We start from the raw sequence: 13,473 nt of genomic DNA, 5'->3' as shown, positions 1-13,473 counted from the left end.
TGCCAGAAAGGCAGAGGGGGGGGGGGGGGGGACCTAAATATTGCAAATTGTCATGGCTGGAATGCTTTTCATTGAAAAAGAATTTTATTGTGAAAATTAGGCTCAGTATGGTTGACACACGGTAGGGCACCACTACTATTTTTCAAATGACAAAAATGACATATGCCAGGTGAAACTTGACACAAGTGAATCTGTATTGATGAATGTGCTATGTAGCTCGTATGAAGCTACAGCTTACCCAAATATTCGAATATTAGTTGACGCCTCTGTTGTGCAACATGTTCCTTGACTGTGAAAAATGTTTCCTTGATCTATACTGTTTTATATTGTCAGTTGGATATTCTGAAGTATCTACTCAAGAGTCAGACTGCAACATGAGAATATTTGAGCACAAAGATCACATGAGCCTCTCTTTTGACCAACGTAGGCAGAACTGCAAATATTTCTTGAAGGAGAGGAGGCAGTTCCTACCTTAATGTCAGATTAGACCTGGCATTCAACAGGTGAAAGAATGCTCCTCTTTGTTTAATAGCAATGAGCTGTAATAAGATCTTAACATTCTTAGATCCCCTGGACTAGATATTGGTCCTCCAGGTTATCATTAGCATTCTCATAAAGTAGCAATGAATATGGTTTTAGGGTTCACCATGTCCCCTCTCTGCAAAAATGATTGCCATCTCAAGTGCATGAGTGGCTGTGACACTTTTGAAGTTGAGGCCACTTAGCTTAGCACAGACCGTCACATAGCCACATCAGGTCAAAGTCATTGACTTTGGCTCAACTTGTCACTTAATTTTGTCTGGCCCTCCAATCTGCAGACCCATTTCTATCAGGAAGTTCAGAGTCTATTCTATAAAGCCTCTACTTGGGGCGGCAGGGTTGCATAGTCAGTAGGGAGATTGTCCTTCAATGACCCGGGTTCAAGCCCCTCTGTCAGCAATCATCCGCCCTGCTGAAGAGTCCTTGAGCAAGACACTGAATTCCTACCAGCTCCAGGACTGCTGCTCTGTATCTGACCCTGACCTCTGACCTCCCTGTGGAGGGGGGCAATTTCCCTATGGGGGATCAATAAAATATCATATTATTATTCTACCAGTGTAAGTAATATCAGAGTTATGGATAAAGAGCTGAGACTCATAGGACTATGCCTGCATGTATAAGTAATGGCGTTGTAGTTTCTTGGAGCCGAGCTCTGGAAAAAGTCTGAATACAATCTTTCTACTCTGTACACATTGGAGGCTGTGGTTCTTAGTCTGATCATAAAAGTTTGTATTTCTGTTTCCCAAGTAGTCCAGAGATCATCTTGGGTCTGCCCTTTACTGAGGGCGTTCATGTTTTGCTCCTGCACTGTGTGTGTCTGCAGGGCTATTCCTCGGCCCCTCATCCTACAGGCTCTCAATATCATCTGGTCAATGTAAAGGTAACAACTAAATAAAGGAAATACATGGGTGAAATGAGGGATACTTAGAGCCATGTATAAACATACTGTGCAGACCTGGTTGCCCATTAGTTTGGCTACTAGAGCCCGAAGAAGAGACTTTGAGAGAGGGTGATTGTTGGGACACATTTGGCAAGAGCGTCAGTGACGAAGACTGCTCTGTTTAATGATGTTTCACGAGGAACAGCAGCTGAGGTGATGTTGACATGGAGGTCGGAGGGAAAGACATTATGAACTAGGGGCAACTGTAGATGGAAGCGCATGCTCCTCGATCATAATGTCCGCACAATGGTTTGAGAATGAGATACAAGGAAAAACAGATAAGCAACTCTGACTCGGTAGATTGAAAATGTTAATCTAAGGCATGAGCAGACGGTTTCCTGAAGAGCAATCCATTCAGAACTTCACAGGCAGGTCGGGGTGCAGCGCTGAAATCCCTTCTTATACTTTTGTGAGTGGAGTGGTGCAAATAACACAGATGGTCTGGTGAGCATAAGCAGAGGACAAAAGGGAAGGAATATGGTGAGATGAGTCATCCCTCACCCTGTTCTCAACAAGCAGACAAATACATATGTGGTACAGAAAAAGGTCTATGGGCCAAACTTTGGCAAACTGAAAGGTTCTCAAAGCTAACACAAAGTGGCGCTGAGTGCTCGAGATCGTCCTGTGGTGAAGCATTTCTATTCTGATGGGAGTGAAATCTTCCAGGAGGACAACTGCGCCGTCCCCAGTGGTCAATGAATGGTTTGATGAGCATAACAGCAATGTAAACCAAACCGAAAAAAGGGAAAAAGAGTCCGCGCACCAGCCAGGTAGGGCATCATGCCTTAAAGTAATCACTAGTGCCGCAGGCAACCGCCGTTAAACAATTTTTTTTTTCCCCACAACCATACACCATGGCCATCCCAATCATCACACCCAACTGAGCACTTATGGGAGTTTCTGGATTGGTGTCTGAGACAGTGTTATTTACCAACAGAAAATGATGGAATTTCTTGTGAAGGAATGGTGTCACATCCCTGCGAGTACCAGACAGAATCTTACAAAATCTATGCCAAGGCACAATGGAGCTGTTCTGGGGACTAATGGTGGCCAAACGCCTTGTTTAAATACTTTATGTTGGTGCTTTACTTTGGCAGAACTGTAGATTTATCGTGAAGTGCTAGACTACATCTAACCGTTAAATCGCTCTTTAAACAGGCACATATCAGAGCGCATGGTTAGATAATCGAGATGATCTATGTTAAAAATTAGTTTGTGCTGGTGTAAATCTGTCTTTAGTCTGCTCAATGCTAGAGCAAGAAAACATGTTTTGGACAGTTTGACTTTAGCCCATCCAGCATGATGCTAGGTGTCTTTGGGTTGGTGTTTAGGTGAATATAAGATTATGCTAATAGGACTTAATGTTCCCTTGGATCCAAAGAAGGATCTTAAGTCAGAAATTCCTAGAATTTTCAAGGCCATGGCAAATATTTACAAAATTGTATCTTTTCGGGCCAGCAATTTATCCTATCTAATTGGAGTTTGACGTAAATTTTCATTACAGTCGGGAAACACAAACCTAGATTTTACACAGCCAGGATTGGGCAGGTATCATCTTGCTGGCGGTAGATCAGCTTTAAGGGCCTTGTGCTCATCACATAGCCTAACACTTAAAAACATTTTAAACCCTCATTAACTCCATTTTGACTATTTTGTTGTAAACCTTTTGTGAAACCTTCCAGTATTCTGTCAGAGATTGGCAGTCCAATTCTGGTAATTCAAAGGTTTGTGTTCTTTTGGGCTCCCAGAGAAGCAGGTGTGGAGGCAGCGGAATAAAAGAGGTTTGGCCTCAGTGTCCGAAATTAACTTTTTGACTCACCGGCCAAGGTGGCTGGTGAGTCAAAAACCGGCCAAGCATATTTTTTACCGGCCAAAATAATAAATTGCCTTTTTGTGTCACATATACATATATGTATATATATATATATATATATATATATATATATGTATGTATACACATTCGTTTCAGTACATTTCATTGAGATAATAAGGTATTATGTTGAATACAAACTTAAAGAAGAGGCCAGAGCAAAATTTGAAGCAAAATTATTTTGTGTACTTAAGATCAAACATAAAAGTAAATTTGAAGGTTTTGTAAACCTATCGGATGCTTAATCATTTTAATCAACTTAAACCTCCTCATCAGACTCCTCACTCTCTACCCTCTTTGCACGGTCCATGAAGTCTGGCCTCCTGCTCCTGACAGAGTCCTGGTGCCACAGCATCACAGCTTTTGTGGGATCATACTCCCTGATCTCTGGAGAGGACAGCTGGACCATAAGGAGATCTGACAGTGTATCAGACCTTAGGTTGGACCGCCAATCGGTTTTCACCTGTTTCATGGTATTAAAACCTCTTTCACATTCAGCTGTGGAGGCAGGGAAGGACTTACTCCTTGTAAATATCGCCACATAATAGCTATTTAGTTAGCCTAACGGTAGCTAGCAGCAGACCGGCGGCAACTGACAGTGGAGTAGCTGATGTCCCGTACGGTAAACAGTGCCGCTAAACTAGGAGAGCTTGAGACGGTCTGGCTGTGGCTGGCGCTTCTGTGTGTGTGTGTGTGTGTGTGTGTGTAGGAGCTCAGCCCCGCCCTTGCGAAGCTCCAACACAGACGTGATCTCTCTCTCTCGCACTCTCTCTCTCGCTTGCTCTCTCTGCGCGCCCAACACCAAAACGCGGTAGAGACTCTCAGCATAGTTTTTTATTACATGACTATTTTGGTACAAACATTTACCCGCCATGTGGTGGATAGCCTTCCGAGATTTACTCGCCAAACGGAAAATCTACCCGCATTTGGCGCTTGGCGACTGTTAATTTCGGACCCTGTTTGGCCTCAAATCACTCAATGATTTCATGCTGGTTGGAGCACTTATTTGGCATATTTCTTACTTTGGAGGTATCCAGGATTCACCAGTTTGTCACATCAGATGCCAGGTGTCATGTTTTTTTTTTTTACATTTCTTGTTCCAGGTCAGACCCTCACTGATGACAAAGTAGGCCATGGTGGCTGAGAAAGAGGCTCGGTGTTATCAGCCTCTTGAAGGGGGTTGCTGCCGATGGACTCTGACAAGATGTTGACTCCCAGTGAGATTGTAAACCATCCCTTTCTCAGACATTTAGGGGATCCTGCCAACACTCCCTGTTCAGTGGGTCTGTGTGTGGCTACCATGGCTGTGTAGGAGCCATACTGAGCTGCACAACCAGAGTAATGTGGACGCTCTGATTGAATGAAGTATCAAAACATTGCAGTTGTTCGCATTACAACTGAAGCTGTAATTCATTTGTATGATTATGTTTTATGTTTGTGAGCTATTGCCTAAGTTCATTCAAGACTCTTTCACATTATATTGGAAATTTAAAAATATTTAAAAAACTAGAAGGGCACTCGGAGAGCGCAGACCTCCGCCAAGGTTCATGCTATTATTGCTTGTTCGTGAGTCGGATCCAGATCCGCTCCAAAATTTAATGGGTTCTTCCTTGGCCCATGCTACACATGAAAATCGGGCCAGTAGTTTTTCCATAATCCTGCTAACAGACAAACAAACAAACAAACGGCACCGAAAACATAACCTCCTTGGCGGAGGTAATAATTAGGAAATCAACCATAAACAAACTGCAGCAGACATTGCTTGCTTTTCGTAAGTAGAGCTGATTGTTTTAGTATGAATATGACATTGGGTCATCCGCTGCCATGTTTGCTGTTTGCAATTCATGACACCAAGTGGGAGATGTCGTAGTTTACAAAAAATTCCGACATGATGGGAACGCGTTGTGAGCCCAAGTCTGACATCAGAAGGGCCTCAGCTACTCAGACCCGCCGTGAAGGTGGTAATGGACTAAAAACACATTATCACTGTCTGAGACAGGCGTTTCCATATCATTACACAGAGATCACTGTCCTGCACAATCAGACATACTTTTGAAGAACTGGCTTTCCCCCCTCGCACCTTACATGAAGCGAAATACGCCAAGCAGTCAGCAGCTACGCCTGCACAGTGGTGTAGTCTACGTGATATGCAGGTATACGCCGTATACCCACTAAGAAAGCTCCAGGATTTCCGTATACCCACTTAAAAATGCGCAAGGATACGTAAATATAGTTTTGTGACAGAACTTTCACTTCAGTGATTTTGTTTCGCAAATACCGGGTAGAGTATAACTGCAATAAAATAAGTTTTGCAGGGGAAGGCATCTCCTCCATTCACACTTCCATTCATAAAATTCACCCTGTGCGCTCTGTCTGTGTTACGAAACGCGGAACGTGGTGGCTTCCCATATAGGAGGGGCTTTGAGTTTGGCCGTGGCCCGTGACCTAGACCTGACCTTACCTACCAACGAACACAGTTGCTTGACGGTCAGTTCCCCGGCTCGACAGTAGCTCTGTAGCGTTGCAAGTTTAAAATTAGCTAACGTTAATGTAGAATCACTATTCTATAGTATTGTAGCATACTAAAGGAGATATGTGTTAGTGAGTGTGGTGGTGCTTATGGGGTGTAGCTCCGGTACGGGTGTGTACGAGGCTGGGAGAGAATCATCACAGTATACCCACTACAATAAACTAGACTACACCACTGGCCTTGTAACAATAGAGCACTGCACAGGGTTGAAAAACAATTCACCTGTTGTGTGTCTGTGTTCCTGATATGGCCAACAGGGCTCCTAGAAGGGGGTCAACGACCAAAACCCACACAAAAACCGATGAGAGAGAAATAAAAATAGACGTGAAAACACAGACACCGTTGTTCAGTTGCAGCTTATGTTTCTGAGTACATCTTTTATTTTCCAACACCCTGCACTAAGCCCGTGAGGGCTAGCAAGCAGCAGCAGCAAGTGACCTAACCTGGTCACAATCGCTATTGTTCGGGTCAGGTGTTCTTAGCGGGCCAAAGCACCTGGCAGGGCTGAGGCCGCTCAAGTCTGCTAACAAGCAGGTGAGAGGCAGTCGAACAACACAAACTCACACTAAGCGTAGAAGGTGTCAGTCTGTGGCTGAAAGCTATGTTCTTGAGCTTTGACTTGTTTTCCTCAGCACTGTAACCAGAAGCCAAACTGACTGTCACACTCCCATGCAGGCACCCACCTTAAGGGACCACACTGAAACACCCTCAAACTGAATGGATTTGCACTGGCTGGATCTCAGAAAGTGCTTACATAAGCTGTCAACATTGTTATTGCTGTGTATATATATTAAACATGGATAATCAAATAAATAATAACTGATCCATGTCCCTTACATTTTGATGTTTGGGTTAGAGAAGTTGAAAACTGCAGGTGGGCCACTGATTTGGGATGATGTACAGTCAATCGTCAAACCATCAAACAGCAAAAATGGCGGGTAACGCCACACCTTTAGCACACCTAGCTAGATAAAAATGTAAAATGCATCTGCACACTGTTAGTTGCCACATAGCCCATCATAATGAATAATGGTTTTGTTGTCCTTGGTTGCAATACCATGTTCCCTTAAAAAAACAATTACTTTGAAACCTGAACAGACTTATAAAACACTATGGAGCTAGTATCTGCACTCCACAGTCCACAGCAAATACCTCTGATAAAAAAAGGAAATGTATGCAGGAATTATGCGAGATGAACAGTGGGAGGACGACACTGTATTGGTGAGTGTTCGCCAAATGCTCCGCAGCAGCGACTGATTACACAGCATTTAAAGCTGTGATGAATGTTACTTTGGAAATAAAGCCCCTAGCACACTGAGCTGGCTGAAAGATGTCAACATGTTGTGTCATTGAATGCAGGCTGTTTTTATGTTGCATCGTTATTGGCAGCCCTCTCAGTATTTCAGCATTTCCCCCCCAACAAAGAATTGATTTGTGCAACATGGCTGTGCTGAAGGTGGTGAAAAGAACCAAATGTGGTTTGCTTTCATCTATATTTGGTTCAAAACATTTAACATTACTCAATGATATATGGGGGAAAAAGTCTATGACACAACTCTTTTCTCTGTAGCTGACTCATGTAGCTACTAGCTAGTAAAGTAAACCATAACGGATATGATTAAAAATACACAAAAAGCTTAAGATGGATAATAAGTCAGTTATCTAAAGTTACCAGGCACTCCTCCTTATTGTCTTTCTAATCCTTGAGAAATATTTCACCATACTCATACTCTGAAAAGTTTCATGTCAGTGTTATTGTAAACTCAACACTGACGCATGTTCAGTTGATGGTAATGTTAGCAAAAGTTAGGCTAAAGGTCATTGCTAATGTTAACATGAAGTTACCCAGAGATAGGAGCTAATATTAACCAGCTGCTTATGTTAATATGTAGAGCTCATATATGACATTTGCCAGTGTTGCCATCAAATGATAAGCAATGATTAAAAACTAAAATAAATCATTGCAAAGACAAGAATTCCTGGTACTTCAACTAGCAAAGTCAACCCTATTACCATGTAAGCTAGCTAAATTTACCAGTTGGAAAATAGTTTTCGACTGTACCCATGATTTCTGTTTCTGATCAAAAGATAAATATAAGGCAAAAGTGCTGACTCTTACCCTTTGCGTCTGATAGTGTACCCATTTTCCCTCAACTTGTCTACAACCTCAGTTAGTGAGTTCCTACATTTCCCAGAATGCCTTTTGACAACCCCAAGAGAACGTGCCTGAAATTGTTGCGTTCAGGTGTTGGTTATAGATGGAGAGAGCGATAGCACAGTAACACAGCAACAGAGTGTTTTTCCAGTCAAGAAAAGGGGAGCTACACCCCCCTGCATTGCATTCTGGTCTATTGAGGTTACTGTCGGTGGATTAATTGGTCTCTCTGCCTCTTTTATGATGGATTTCTCTCTGTATGATTGTTGAACGTTGGTGCAAATTGGTGAGTCTAGAAAGAAGACCTTCCTCTTTGATTCCGAGGGACTGACACCAAAACGTGATATTTACAGTTGATGTTTTACTGAAACATTGTCTTCTATTAAACTTCATTGTAGCTGCACTAGAAATATGTTGACGTGACATCACGTTGCCTACATTTGGCCAGTTATCCACAGGAATAACAACAATACACCACCAAACAACAACATGGACCCAGGAATGCAACAAACATCACCAATACCTGGTTTTTAACAGTGTTTAAGTGTTTTAGGTTGGATTTTTCCTTTTAGTTGTAGCATTTTATGTGTAATTGAATAACTGTGATTGACGTAATGTCCAGACACTGAGCTACCAGCAACAACCATAACCCTCACCTTGCCTTGCAATATACAGGGTTACTCAAACAGGGGGGATCCTCCTGTAGTTTGATAGGAATACTGGTTTGGAGGAGCCCCACTGCTGAAGTGACCCTTTATGACAGGTCAGAAAAGGCATAAACGTCTGGTACACTGATGGCCTGGAGATTGATTCACTCAGAGTCACCCATGCATTCCAAATTGAAACAAATGACTATTGGGTACAATCCATCCTACTACAGAAATGTCATTGAAATGCAAGAGGCGGCGTCAGAGAGGAATAATATGGTGAAATGAGAGAAATCCTCTTATTACTCTACAAATCCTGCGGTTACTTCTTATGCAGATGACAAATCTTTTGGCATGACTGAGGACCAATTGGACTGTCAAAACTTCTATCCAATGTCTTTGCTTTTGTACGAAGCTTATTTCATTTCATTGTCCTAGTGCAGTACTTAGCTTCTTGGCAAGCTAAGGATTGTGTGCACATTAGAACTGTGTTTGAGTTAGTGAAAAACAACCATCTTGCTAAAATGAACAAATTACAAATTTAAAAATCGTCTCATCAATAGCTGCGTTTTTGATATCCATAATGATCCATTGCTGAATATTGTTTTTTGATATATCATTGTAAGTGCAGATGCATGTATGAGATCTTCCATTCGAGTAAACGTTTTTCTACAGGATGAAACAGTTGCCTTCAAAGCTTCACATTTTTCATATCTTTGCTGGCATTTAGGGTTTGCCAGAGAATCTCAAAGGAAGACATCGTGAGTCTGGTCATGTTGTTGGGTCACAACCTTTACATATTACTGTGTGTAGGATTTTTTTTTTAATCCATCTGAAACTGGGAGATGTAGTTGCTTTATGTTTTTTCATATTTCAACAACAACACAAAGAACCAGATTGCATAGTAAGTGTAGATAGCTGACAGGGGAGAGCGGTCAAGCCGCTGCTCATGGAGCACATGCCCCCTGGCAGTGATTCTCACACACACAAATGGATACAACTTAGCAGTATCTTTCCTGCTTAGTTTTAGTTTCTGTATTGAATGGCATATTTGTTCCTTGTAAGGGGCATTGTAATTGTTTTGGGGGAATTTGATAAAGAAAATAGATTTGAGATTGATTTCAATACACTTGACAGTTACTGTAAATACTTTATCATTTCTTTCATATTTCCCAAATTACTGATTTGACAATACAGGTTTGCAGTGTGTATATGAGATTGACAAACACTATATTTTTCATTATAAGACATTACAGAGGCTGCAGTCTTACAAGTTCTAGTTTAAAATGGAACACTTTCACAGTAAAATACAATAAATGCATAAACAAAATTAAAATGTTACTTTGTACTTACTTCTATTAGTAGGAGTGCTCCCACGTTCAGCATTTTCTTTACAGAATTTTGTTGAGAAGCAAAGAAGAGAAGCCGTTTCCACTTAGGAATATCATGGAGGCTGGAGTTGAGGTAGCTGTTGCACAGTACAACAAAGGATCACGTGATGACCCATCTAGGCATGACTGACTTAATTAGTTTTGACCTCTGTGATAGAAGACTGGTTAACCATGGGAGGGAACTCAAATTCCCAGACACCATTGCAGCGACCATGCTGAGACTGTGCTGCTGTCTGAGAGTGTGATCACACCTACAATTCAATTTCTTCAGTCTGAACCATAGTGGAAAAGTTAACTTTGTTGCATTTTTGTATTTGGTTCATTTAGGTTCACATTGTACCATTACAAGCATTCTAAACAAAAATCACATGGAATCATAAGTAGCTTGTTTATTGGACAGTTTGGTAACCTGTCATCCTGCCAGGTTTGAGATTTGGTCATTCATGTGTTCATACCAGGTAAGAACACACAGAAATAGCTGAATATCAGCATCAGTCCAGGCTTCATTTTGTTATGCCAGGCTTTCCAAGCATGAGGAACTGCTGGCTATCAGATGTCCAAATTGAAAAATTGTAGCCGCACTCCCATAGCTCTGATGCACAATTCCTAAAAAAACAACATTTCGACAGCAACACTGTCAGACAGTGTTGGGAGCTATGGGAGTGAGGCTACAATTTTTTACTTTGAATCTCTAAGCATGAATTTGGTGGTAGAGTGCTGCAGGAAGGGGTGGCATACACAAGGCTGCTGGCCAATCTCTCTACAGGATCCATGTTCTGCTGGGAATTACAGGAGGAGGGCCATCAGAATCACCACAGAGGCTACGGAGAAGGCCTCAAGATGGCTGTGGATCAACAGCAGCGATCCATGGACTTCAAATGCTACTTGTCACTAGCCAGGACCTGATCAACCCTAGCGGGCTCACATGCATGGGTGAGAGTGCCGGACATGGAAAGACCCGAAACACCCAATGACCCAGTTGTATCTCTGATGATGTGTCTAAGCATTAGAAGATATATTAGAAGATATAGAAAACAAGATTTGGGCTGTAAATAGTGATTTTTAACAAACAGCTATAAACATAAAACATAAATGGCTTATATCTGGAAAGTAATTGCTGTGGAAGAAAAGGTATGATTGGAGGAAGAGAGAATGAATGAGGCACATTGATCAGTTGAAGGCTTTCGATTTATGTTTGTGTGAGATGCCAAGAACATTCACTGAAATACGCATAACTTCAGCTTATGTGGAGAAAAATATTGTAAAAATATTTCCCAAATAGAGTGAAAACTTCAACACAGCTCTAAATCGCCTGGTAAAGTGTGATTTTTAACCTGTTATGTGACTGGGATTTCTGCAGTTGGAACCAAAAATAATGTAGTATTAGCTAATGTTTGTGGGCGCTTAGACATTGTCATCCATCAATAATTTATAGCCTACTCCTACTAAACCCGTCTCTACTCCTAATGACAGCTTGTCACTGAATTTGCACACTACCCACATGGTAAAATAGCGCTTTTGTTGTGTATCTGGGAACCAGTGGAGGTTGAAGTGGTCAAAGCACTAAAACAAAACATTGGTGAATGGCAGAAGAATTCTTACAATACAACACAACAGCAGTTGTGAATTCCTGTACTGCAGTATCCTTCCGGTGTCAAAGCTAGTGAGTCAATATCTGCTAAAAGGACTCTGTCTCAGGTAGATAGCTCTGTCTGGTGCGCATGCTAACGCTTTAGCATACAGTATGTAATGGCAGGTGATTGGCATTATCCAAAGTATGCAGATAAACCTTTTAATAATCCCAAATTGGTATTGGTGTTTTTTTTTATGACCTGTAGATTCCTAACTTTTAAAAACAAAATCTCAATCTTCATCATTAGTGAAGTCCATTATAACTGTGCAAACAACACTGTAGCTGTCTGGCTAACTTCACTCACTTCCTAACAAAAGTTATGCTTGAAGTCTCGCAGGAAGAGAGATCTTCTGCCATTGAAAGTTCATTATTTTTGTCAAATTGTATGTCTATTTACCAATCCACTAAACAAGCCTGACAGGTTTAGACAGCTGTCATTTAACTGAAATAACCATCCAGCTTTAGAGCTGCTACAGCGCATTTTCTCACTTTTAGGATAACTAGTGCAGTGCCCGTTCGCGCCGCTGCTGCACAGAGCGCTGTCCGCTTGTTTATTCACAGTTTATTAATATTGAACGTGTCGCATGTCCAAATTGCACCAAATCCGACACTGCACGTCCTTGGGTCCCCAGCAATACACCCGCCAAGTGTGAAGTCGATCGGACGAACGGTTCTTGAGATAAGCGACGGACGGACACACACACACACACACACACACACACACACACACACACACACACACACACACACACTCTCTCTCACAGACAGAGATTCCTGGAATTAGTAGATAGATGATGCTAGTTTCTAACAATGACTTAACATACTGTATGCTAAAGTGTTAGCATGCTCACCGGACAGAGCTATCTACTGGAGACTCAGAGATGATTTTGGTGCCAATCCTCTCGTCACATATTGGGTAAGGAGACCAATGGGCCAAACTCCCAAAAAGTCGGAGTAGTCCTTTAAATGTGAGGCTACTGAGACTGATTTCCTGCCGAAATCTTTGCAGATGCACAGTAAACATCATGCTATAATGAACAAAAAACACAAAAAGCATATAAAAACATACCTGAACACATCACCGATCTTGTTTGTCCTTCAACATTGGTATGGAGAGTAGAAATGACACATCATTTGTGTATTGCATTTTCTTTAGTACTTTACACATAAGGGGGAAATACAAGGGTTTGTTTTCAAGAGAATACAGGAAATTTAATAGTGCTCTGTACATGAACATATTATAGTTAGTGTGGTGGTTGCTTGGCACAGCCGACTGAGCGGGGCACATCGCAGTTTTCCATGGGGGGGGGGGGGGGGGGGGGGGGGGAGCAGGAGGGTACATTTCAAGGTGTTCAATTACATCTTGTAAGAAGAAGACCAAGTCTCTAGTAGCAGCTTGAAGAAAATACAGAATGTCCAGTATGCGCACTATCACCAAAGTGGCATTACAAAAAATGCATATACATATATACACAGGGCAAGGGGGAGTATAAAAATGATCTGAACAATAAAATGTTTTAGACACATACCATAGTAATGGGCAACATATTTACGTATGCATAAATTAACTAGGGAAATTGGACCATAAGAAAACACTGTGAAAAGCTGCTATTAGAAACTTAACCCAGTACTAAGCAGTGTCACCAAGTTGGGCTGACCACATTAATACAAGAGACAAAATAGCCACGTTTAGTTGAGAATCCTACATTCATCCTGAGACACCATCGTTTGAAATGTAAAGTTAAAACTTGGGTTGAAAACGAAAGG

The sequence above is a fragment of the Centroberyx gerrardi genome, chromosome 11 (genome assembly GCF_048128805.1).
Source record: "Centroberyx gerrardi isolate f3 chromosome 11, fCenGer3.hap1.cur.20231027, whole genome shotgun sequence".
NCBI classification, from domain to species: domain Eukaryota; kingdom Metazoa; phylum Chordata; class Actinopteri; order Beryciformes; family Berycidae; genus Centroberyx; species Centroberyx gerrardi.
The sequence above is the reverse complement of the archived record's forward strand: the minus strand, read 5'-3'. Positions refer to the sequence as shown.